The sequence below is a fragment of the Carassius auratus genome, unplaced genomic scaffold (genome assembly GCF_003368295.1).
Source record: "Carassius auratus strain Wakin unplaced genomic scaffold, ASM336829v1 scaf_tig00032592, whole genome shotgun sequence".
Taxonomy (NCBI): domain Eukaryota; kingdom Metazoa; phylum Chordata; class Actinopteri; order Cypriniformes; family Cyprinidae; genus Carassius; species Carassius auratus.
In genome coordinates this window covers 1-9,311 of record NW_020526011.1, presented here as the reverse complement: position 1 = coordinate 9,311, position 9,311 = coordinate 1, and the positions used below count along the sequence as shown (strand labels likewise).

The 9,311-nt window shown below is 36.9% G+C and overlaps 1 pseudogene; it reads right to left on the bottom strand.

The window, feature by feature from the left end:
- Positions 1-1,449: 1,449 nt before the first annotated feature.
- Positions 1,450-9,282, bottom strand: LOC113080939 (BTB/POZ domain-containing protein 9-like; annotated as a pseudogene).
- Positions 9,283-9,311: the final 29 nt, after the last annotated feature.

Genomic DNA, 9,311 nt, shown 5'->3' with positions numbered 1-9,311 from the left:
AAAAATCATTTTTATGTTTTCTATCGTATTTTATAACGTACGTCAGGCTTTTACGTCGTAAACCACCGCAAAATTGTGCAATTTGGTGTCATTGTAGTTATTTACATTGGCAATAGTTAATCAAATTCTGATCGTAAATTAATTATATTTTAATAACAGTATAACAGCTTACATAAAATGCATAGAAATATATCAGTGATATATAAATGATGTCTTAGTAAGATCATATTTAAAATGCTTAGTTTCATTAAAATTCAAGTTTCTAAACATAATACAATGTTGATTAATGAAAACATAAATCTTCCTCAAAGGCCTAATGTATCATATCTGATACATTTGAACTTAATTTTCCTAATAAATGATGCATAATCAAGTAAGGCTTAGTTCTTTCAGCCCAGTAAATGTTCATTTTTAAATATAACTAACAATCTATTGTTATATTAATTTTTAAAATCATTAAAGGTTTCACAGCAGTTTTTTTTTACACAATTAGTATTGAAAGTATTAAAATAAAACATACAAGAATATAAAAGATTGTGCACAACAGGTTTGACCCAGTTGATCATTTAGTGCCCTAAGAAACTTGCTTATCATATTACATATCATGTATTATGATTGTATTGCATATCTTGTAATACAGTAGGTTTTATAGGGTTAATAAAAGTGGCCCACTCAACCTCACACTCCCTGGTCTGTCTGAATCTTTCTCCAGCCCTTGGGGAAGTCTCTTAATTGCGACGAGGAAGTTTGATAGGTTGCGTCTGTTCCTGGTTGCTTAATTAATGAAGGTGGCATTATGGTGTCACTCGCCCTTCGGTGCCTGATTGAAACTCAGTATTTATTACATGTCCTCAGAGAGGGAAGCATGTAAATATGATCTGAATAAATTGTCTAGATCTGTTTCATTGTCTGTGTTTCTCTCCATCAACTGACAATAAATCAGCCCCAATTCTAAATAGCATTATAAAAAAAGCTTATGATATTCATTTGTGAGCATCCATTTGTGAGAATAAGTGATTCTTATTTGGTGGGTTCGAACTCAAGTCAAGCAAAGGATAAAAAAACTAAACAATGAAAAAAAGGAAAGAGAAAACACTCATATCTTTTGTTGTCCAATCAAACTAAATTAGTTTCGATGCAAACTTTCATTTGGCATAAGATGAATTGATGCCAAAAAAAAAATATAAGCATGAAAAATACTATTCAAAAGTAAAAGTAAATGCATCCCATTTCTCTTGTTAAACACAACATTTTATGTGTTAAAATTATTGGCGGCATTAAATCCAAGAGAGACATTTAGAAACTAAACATTTCAAATAAAACTAAAAACCCATATAAATCACGCTTATGTTATGTGGTATTGTTCAGCTAGAATGATTTCAATTTTCCTATTCCACCTACTAAACAATGGTTAGTTCTAATAAATAAGACTGTATTGCAAAAACATTAGGTCTGTAATACTTTTATTATTATGGTTGTTATAGTTATCTGAACATCATAAAACAAGTGCATGTGACAGTCATTATTCTATTCACCATCATGTTATACATTCAGCTCAAGTATTGTCTCATAAATATAAAGTTCCTTCTTTAGCAGCACATAACCTTGAGAACATCCTTTTAAGCTGAGCATCTCAAGTGTGTCTTGTCATACTTAATGAAAGTGAGCAGCATGGAGAAATCATCCATAGCTTATGTGTGTGGAGATGTGGAGGGTTTTTGGGACATCAGGCCCTGTGAATCTGAGTTCTGGGAGCTGCATTCTGGTTTGGGCTGATCTGGTCCAGGGCTTCCTTCTTTAACAACCATATCCGCCTGTGCGGGGCACTCAAAGTGAACGCAGTGGAAAACCTAGTGGAGACAGCATGAGGAAAAACTGCATTAGGGCTGCAGAGTTTCATCCAAAAATTTGAGTTTGATAAATATTGCATTCAATGCAACATTATAGGAACAGTTCACAAAAAAAAAAAAACAAGCTGAAAATTCACTCACCCTCAGGTCATCCAAGATGCAGATGAAATTGTTTTTGCATCTGAACAGATTTGGCTAAATGTTATATCACTTGCATACCTCTGCAGTGAATGGGTGCCGACAAATAATACACATCAATCCAGTCCATCCGTTAATGTCTTGTGAAGTGAAAAGCTTCACAAAAAGCTTGTTTTTAAGAAACATCAATAAAAGATTTTGACTTAATATGTTTATATTGCTTTCACATCTGAATCAGGAGAGATATATGCACAGATCAAGCACTGTTTACAAGCGAAAACAGTCAGAAAAAACAAATATGTTGGTGGATTTTGATGTAAGAGGATAACCTGTTCAAAACACTTTAAGGATGTATTTAATTCTTACAAACATGCAGCTTTTCACTTTACAAGACATTAATTAAGGGACAGTCATGTGGGTTATTCGTGGATTATTGTGATGTTTTTATCAGCCATGTAGACTCATTCTGACGGCACCCATTCACTGATCTTTTGGTGGGCAAGTGATGTAAATGCTATATTTCTTCAAATCTGTTCCCATTAAAAAACAAACTTATTTACATTTTGCATGGCATGAGAATCAATTTTCATCAAGTTTTAATTTTTGGATAAACTTCTCCTTTAACCTGAAGCTGGATAGAGTCACAGAACATCATGTGAGAGTGTTCAGAGAGATCACTCACCTCATTGGCGGTATTGTGAGTTCCTACAATACGAATAAAGGATGCAGGCTGTCTGTCAAACGTCAGAGTCTGCCACGACCTGTAAGAATTACATGTGAGAACCAACTCACAATTATATGTAAACACTGGGGAGAGAAAACAGTAATGACAAATAATGAGATAATAAAGACACCCTTTACTGACCTGCATGCCACCTTAGTGCGGTCCACGACTCTCACCCAATGTTGCTGGTTTGTGGACAACTCCACGTAATAACTATAGCTCCTCTCATCACAGTCCCATAACAGCAACCTATAAACACACACAGTCAGTATGTTTGTGATAGTACAGTGATTGAAAGGCATATTGAGGGTAAATCCAACTTGAAGGCATGTTTTGGGTTCTGAAACATGGGTATAACAGAAAACCATTCCTTTGTACAATAGTCAGGATGTGTAGAAACTGTTGTACAGGTTTGATTTTGATTTAAAGTTAATTGTAAAGTTTAAATTGTTTGCTTACTTTTCTAGATGTTGTATAAATCATTATTTTAGAAGTAGGACTGTAATTTTAGTCTCTAGCCTTGTGCTAACATGTCTTGTAGCTATGTTTTTGGCTACACTTCTGAAATATTGTGGTTTATTAACTCGCCCTGTTTTCTTCCATTTTCTTCCACTTTAAGTGCTTTTGTCTCCACTGTTATTAGATTTGAGATGTGTGGCAGAGAAGGTTTTTGAAAACAACTGATTCAATTTCAGTTTGTTTCATGCCTTACTGTTCATCCAAGTCATATGGCCTACTTTTATGAGACTTTTAAAGGGATACTCCACCCCAAAATGAAAACGTTGTCATAAATCATTAACGCCATGTCGTTCCAAACCCATAAAAGCTTCGTTTGTCTTGATATTTTGGATGAAAACCGGGAGGCTTGTGACTGTCTCATTGACTGCCAAGTAATTTACACTGTTAAGGTCCAGAAAAGCATGAAAAGCATACTCAGAATAGTCCATCTGCCATCAGTGGTTCAATAATAACGTTATGAATCGATTACAATTCTTTTTGAAAGCAAAGAAAACAAAAAATAACAACTAAAGGAGACAAATTGTTGGATTAAGTCATTATTTTTCTTTTCTTTGCATACAAAATGTATGCAAAAAAAAAAAAAAAAAAAAAAGGGATGACGGTGAGCTCTCGTACCGCATTGAGCCCAGCATGTATGGCTGAGCGAGCTGGATAACGATGGCTCCAGAGCCCAGCTGGTGGCAGGTGTATCCCGAGTCCCAGTCATAGTGGCTGGTGTCCCCGTTCAGCAGGGCGTTTCTGCAGCGACTCACACCCTCTGTCACACTCGCACAAGCCTGCACAGTCGCGACGTTCTCTGTGGGAACTGCAGGGAGACATGGGATGAGTTTCAGGAGCCGAGCTAATATGTGTAACTTTCCGAAACTAGGTAAACTACATTACCCAGTATGCCTTTCTCCAACGTGAAAGGTCGCTGTGTGTACATGCACTCCAGAGCCACCAAGTGAAACACTTTGTTGACAGTGTTATGTGTCCCCACAACACGAATAAACCTGCATTCACAAAAAGGAAAACAGAAATGTTAACAAACGCAGACATCAGTTACCAATATAACATCTTACAACACAGTAAGTCATTTCGGTTCTCTTCAGTGGATATATGTTTGAATTTGTCTTTTTTTCCTTACTTTAAATTTAATGTAATTGATGGAAGTAGTATGACAAAATAATGATTTAAAAAAAATAATGATTTTCAAAGATGAACAAAGCCCAGTTGGTTTTGTGTGACAGGTTCTACCTGCAGACGCGTGCTGGGAAATAAAGATGCTGCCAGGAGCGGCAAAGGAACTTGGAGTGATCCACCACACGCACCCAGTCCAGCTCATCCATAGACACTTCGATATAGTACGAGTATGACCTACGGATAAGAAAAACCACATATAACAACCTTTTTTCCCATTCATTGATTTATTTATGGTGACCCACCACAATATCAACACTGACCACCACAAATACATTTTCCAAAATGCCTTGACTTAGTTGAATAAACATGAGCTCTGCACCTTTCAAAAGTCAAACCTAAGCGCTGCTTTGTTTACGGTCGTTACCAGGAAAACTATTATATTTCTGCCAGTCCTAAAGCGCCTCCTGCTGGCAGAGAATGAATTTGCATTTTTAAATAAGCCCTTTGCTGTTTAATAATATCCTATATGTCCCTTGAGGGAAGTGCCACCACACATAGAGTGTAAATCTGTGAGAAACACTGAACAATATAACAAACATGTAACAAAAAGTTTAGTAAGGATACTGTATATATTTAAAATGAGCCACAAGATGTTATGCTAAGTTTAACATTAGATCTCGTGTCTCGTATCCAAAGCAATCATATCTCATATAGCTACTTTTATGGTTCATATGGTTTTTGGGCAAATGGAGCTCATCAGCATCTATTCTCATTTCCTTTAATTATATGAAAAACAAAAGCACGGAGAATCTATTTTGGGGTTAGAATGACACAAGGGTGAAAAATGTTGACAAAACTATCATTTTTGTGAATGAACTAACCCATTGGTGTTGCATTACCTGCTGTCCTTGTCCCACAGCAGCAGACGTAGGTGGTTGATGATGGAGGGTTGACCCAAGCGGACCTGGATGCCAGAGGCTCGTCCCTCTTCTTCTATGGGGTGTCTTGAGAAGCCGTGGTCCAAATCATAGTTCTGCGTGTCTCCATCCAGCAGAGCAGACTTCATCTCACCCTTCACCACCACAGCACCGTGTTTCATAGTGGCAATGTTCTCCTCTGGGACTACAAGAAACAGAGCACAGCAGTGGAAACATTTTATCACACCAAAACAGATGAAGCAGTTTCAGTTTCTTCTACCTCGGGGTATGACTCAGCTCAAACATGTTCGGCTCTATCAGAGCGCCTGCCACCTCAAGTATCAAAACACACAACTTTAGTTTCTTTCCCATACATTAGAATGTGTCCTGTTTAACTTTATTTTTTTTTCCAAGCAAAAATAGGTAAATAAAATAATATCACACATTTTTAGCACGATTTACAGGAAGGCACCCACTAAAAATGTCATTCTGTGTAGCAATAGTTCATATAACAAAAAAAATCAATCTTGTCAAGCACATTTAGAACCAGAATCATTATATGTCATTAAAAGACTCGACACAGTTACAATTCTCACTATTAACTATGATTTTTGCCTCAATAAACTCCTAATTTGTTGCAAATATTGAGACAGCTGTTAAATTTAGGTATGGGGGATCTTAAATACCGTCATATAGAATAGAGCATTAAAATGTACTAATAACAGCCAATATGCTTCTAATATGCAAGCTTGTTAACAGTGAGAATTGGTCCTTAAAGTACTACTTACAGTTTTGTATAGCCACTTTTTCTTTCATATATTTTAATAAGCACAGGTCAGAATGAGCATATGGTTTCATTTTTTCATTAATGTGTCTTTTACGGAACAATAGAACATTATTTCACCCATATTTCGACATTTTATTTTCACAAATATTATTTGAAACAATAGAGCAGACATTGTACTTGCATTTAATGTGGTTTCTGCGTCTATAAAATCATTTTTGTAATTTTTATTTGATGCGGACACCACCCTGGGATGTCTCGTTTTTGCCCAATGTATCTACAGACTGATAAGCAGAGGGAAGTAAACGCACTGAGCATGCCGCGGTAGTTAAGGTCCATGTCTCTGCTCTCCGAGCGGGTCTGTATGGCATCGAGCAGGTCGTCTGGGCTGAGGAGGCCCGAGGGACGAACCACATTCAGCATTTCAGAGAGGGTCATCAGGGGCAGACGCACTGCTGACATCACTTCCTTCGCTTCTGGGCCATCGCCGTTGTGGTGACACCAGCGACAGAGGGCCTGAAATATCTCCCTTTCACTTGCAGCAAAGGAATCTCTCTTCACAATGGTCAACAGGGCAAACTGCAGAGAGGAAACGAGGAAACAGACATATTATGCATTTATCTTAACTAGACGAAAAAGTTAATCAAGACAAACTTTGAAGTTGGCTTGAGAAAGCCGATCCTGAATGTTTGAAGTAGTTGCAAAAGCTTGAAATTTTTAAGTTAAATAATTAGATGTTGATACCATGTTGTTAACATCTCTTAAAAGTGATTAGCATGTTGTTAGCATGTTTCTAGCATTATTACCATGTTGCTACTAAATTGATGGCATGTTACTAACATGTTGTAAACATGATTAGCATGCAGCAAGTATATTCTTAACACGTTTTAATATGATTAGTATGTTGCTGAGGTATTTCTAGCATGGTTAACATGTTCATAACATGTTGTTTACATGATAAGCATGTTGCTGGCATGTTTTCAGCATGATTCGCATGTTGCCAGGATGGTTCTAGCATGATTAACATATTTCTTACATGGTTAACATGTTTATAGCATGTTTCAACATGATTAACATTTTGCTGGCATTTTTTAAGCATGATAAGCATATGTTGCTTACATGTTTTTAGCATGATTAACATGTTTAACATGAACAATGTGCTGAAAGCATGTTTCTAATGTGTTTAGCATGTTGTTAGCATGATAAGCATGTTGCTAACATGTAAGTACATTTCTAGTCTGCTTTAACAGAAATAGTAAGCAAGACATAGCAACTTGAGTCAACCCAGTCTGAAGTTCTGAAACTCTAGAAGGAAATACATGTTAAATGTAATCTCAGAAGAAGAAGCATCTTATATAGTCTAAATCAGTAAGTTGGCTTTCTTAAGCCAACGTAATTCTTATGTTTTAAAATTAGCATATTGGTAACGTTATTTTATGGTGTCCTTTTTACAGTGTAATTATACATTTAAGTATTGGGTAACATTTATTAACTACATCTACTATATGGTTAGAGTTAGGATTAGTGTTTGGCTTAGAGTTACTTGCATGTAATGCATATTGTTATTATAATAGTAAGTGAATAAAACATATGTACCAAGGACACCTTAAAATAAAATGTTACCGAAAAAAATTTCTGTCACTCACCTTTGAAGCGTGAGAAAGCCATCTGACTTCAACACTTCAGTGGCGTTCCGGTCCATGTAGGCCATGCAGGCCTCGGCCAGCCCATTCAGACAGTACAGACTAGCCACATCAAACACCAGACAGACGTTTCGCTGGCTCAATAAAGTGCGGAGGAACTCGCATATGGAGCCCTCTAGTGGCTGGAGGTCATAGCGATGAGCCAGCCCCAGGAAATCTAAACAGAGTCTCTTCTCTGGCTTCACTCAGCGTGGCACGGCCCGTGTACAGGTATCGCAACAACATGGAAAAAGCCTCAGCACGTGTTTCCTCCAACCGAACTTCTGCCTGGTCCCGGGACTCTTTCAGCCCTCCATACAGCAGAGCCCTGAAGAGACCAACAAAAGACAAAGAGGAAAAAAGCAAAGATATTAACATTTCTACAAAACGGGTATCTCTCTGCAACACTGAATCTGTCATTGAACCAAATTGACTCAAAAATGTGTCTCCCAATAATATGTCAAACTAAATGATTAAGAACAGCTGATGTAATTTTTATAATACAAACAAGATCTTGTCATCTTTTTTTTTTGTGATTTTGTGTAGAAAACATAAAAACATGTTGTTGTTTTTTAGATAATCATATATCCTACTTCAGTCAGTATATGAATTAACAATTAAAAATACTTCTAAGGCATTTATTAATCTAATTTCATTTAAACATCTATTAATAAACTAATAAAGCTGTACAAGTTTTATTTAATGGACTTGAAATCATATGATGAGGCCGGACTGGATTGTAGGTGGGGGAGTGCATGAACAGCTCTCTCTCCACCTTCAATACCACGACTTAGGTGCCCTTGAGCAAGGCATTGAACCCCCAACTGCTCCCGGGCGCCACAGCATAAATGGCTGCCCAATGCTCCGGGTGTGTGCTCACAGTGTGTGTGCATTTTGGATGGGTTAAATGCAGAGCACAAATTCTGAGTATGGGTCACCATACTTGGCTGAATGTCACTTCACTCACTTTTCACTCACTTTTTTTTAACAGTTATATTAATATTAATTAACAGATATGAATAAAACTGCATTTTTAGTTATAATTAGTTAATAATTTAATGGAATTGCATCATAAAGTGTTACAAAAATCTATTAGTTTAGCTTCAGATGACCCAATGCAATTTATTAACAAATGACTGCATGACTTTTGTCACATTATTTCTCTGAATGTTTAAAATCATACAAAAAAAATTTGATCAAAAAAAAGAAAGACATGCATCCTATTTCTTAGAATGACCTAGCTTCATTACGGTACAAAAAAAATGGATTGTGTTCCTATCATAAGTGATTTAATTCAAGAAAACGCCCCAATAGACATGTAACATCTCTCAAATAATAACCTGAAATACTGGCAGCGTGCCGCTAGAATGACTCTGTGTGCAGGAAAGCGCTTCTCCTCCACCACGAAGGTGACATCGCTGTACTCTTCTCCGGGAACTAAAGCCCAAGCTGCTCTGACAGGAGATGAAGGTGATCGATCTCAGACGCGGAGCTCATCGGTCGCAGAGGATGACTGTCACTCATGATCACTGCTGGAGAACACCTTCACACCTCAATCAGAAAGAACAAAAAAAA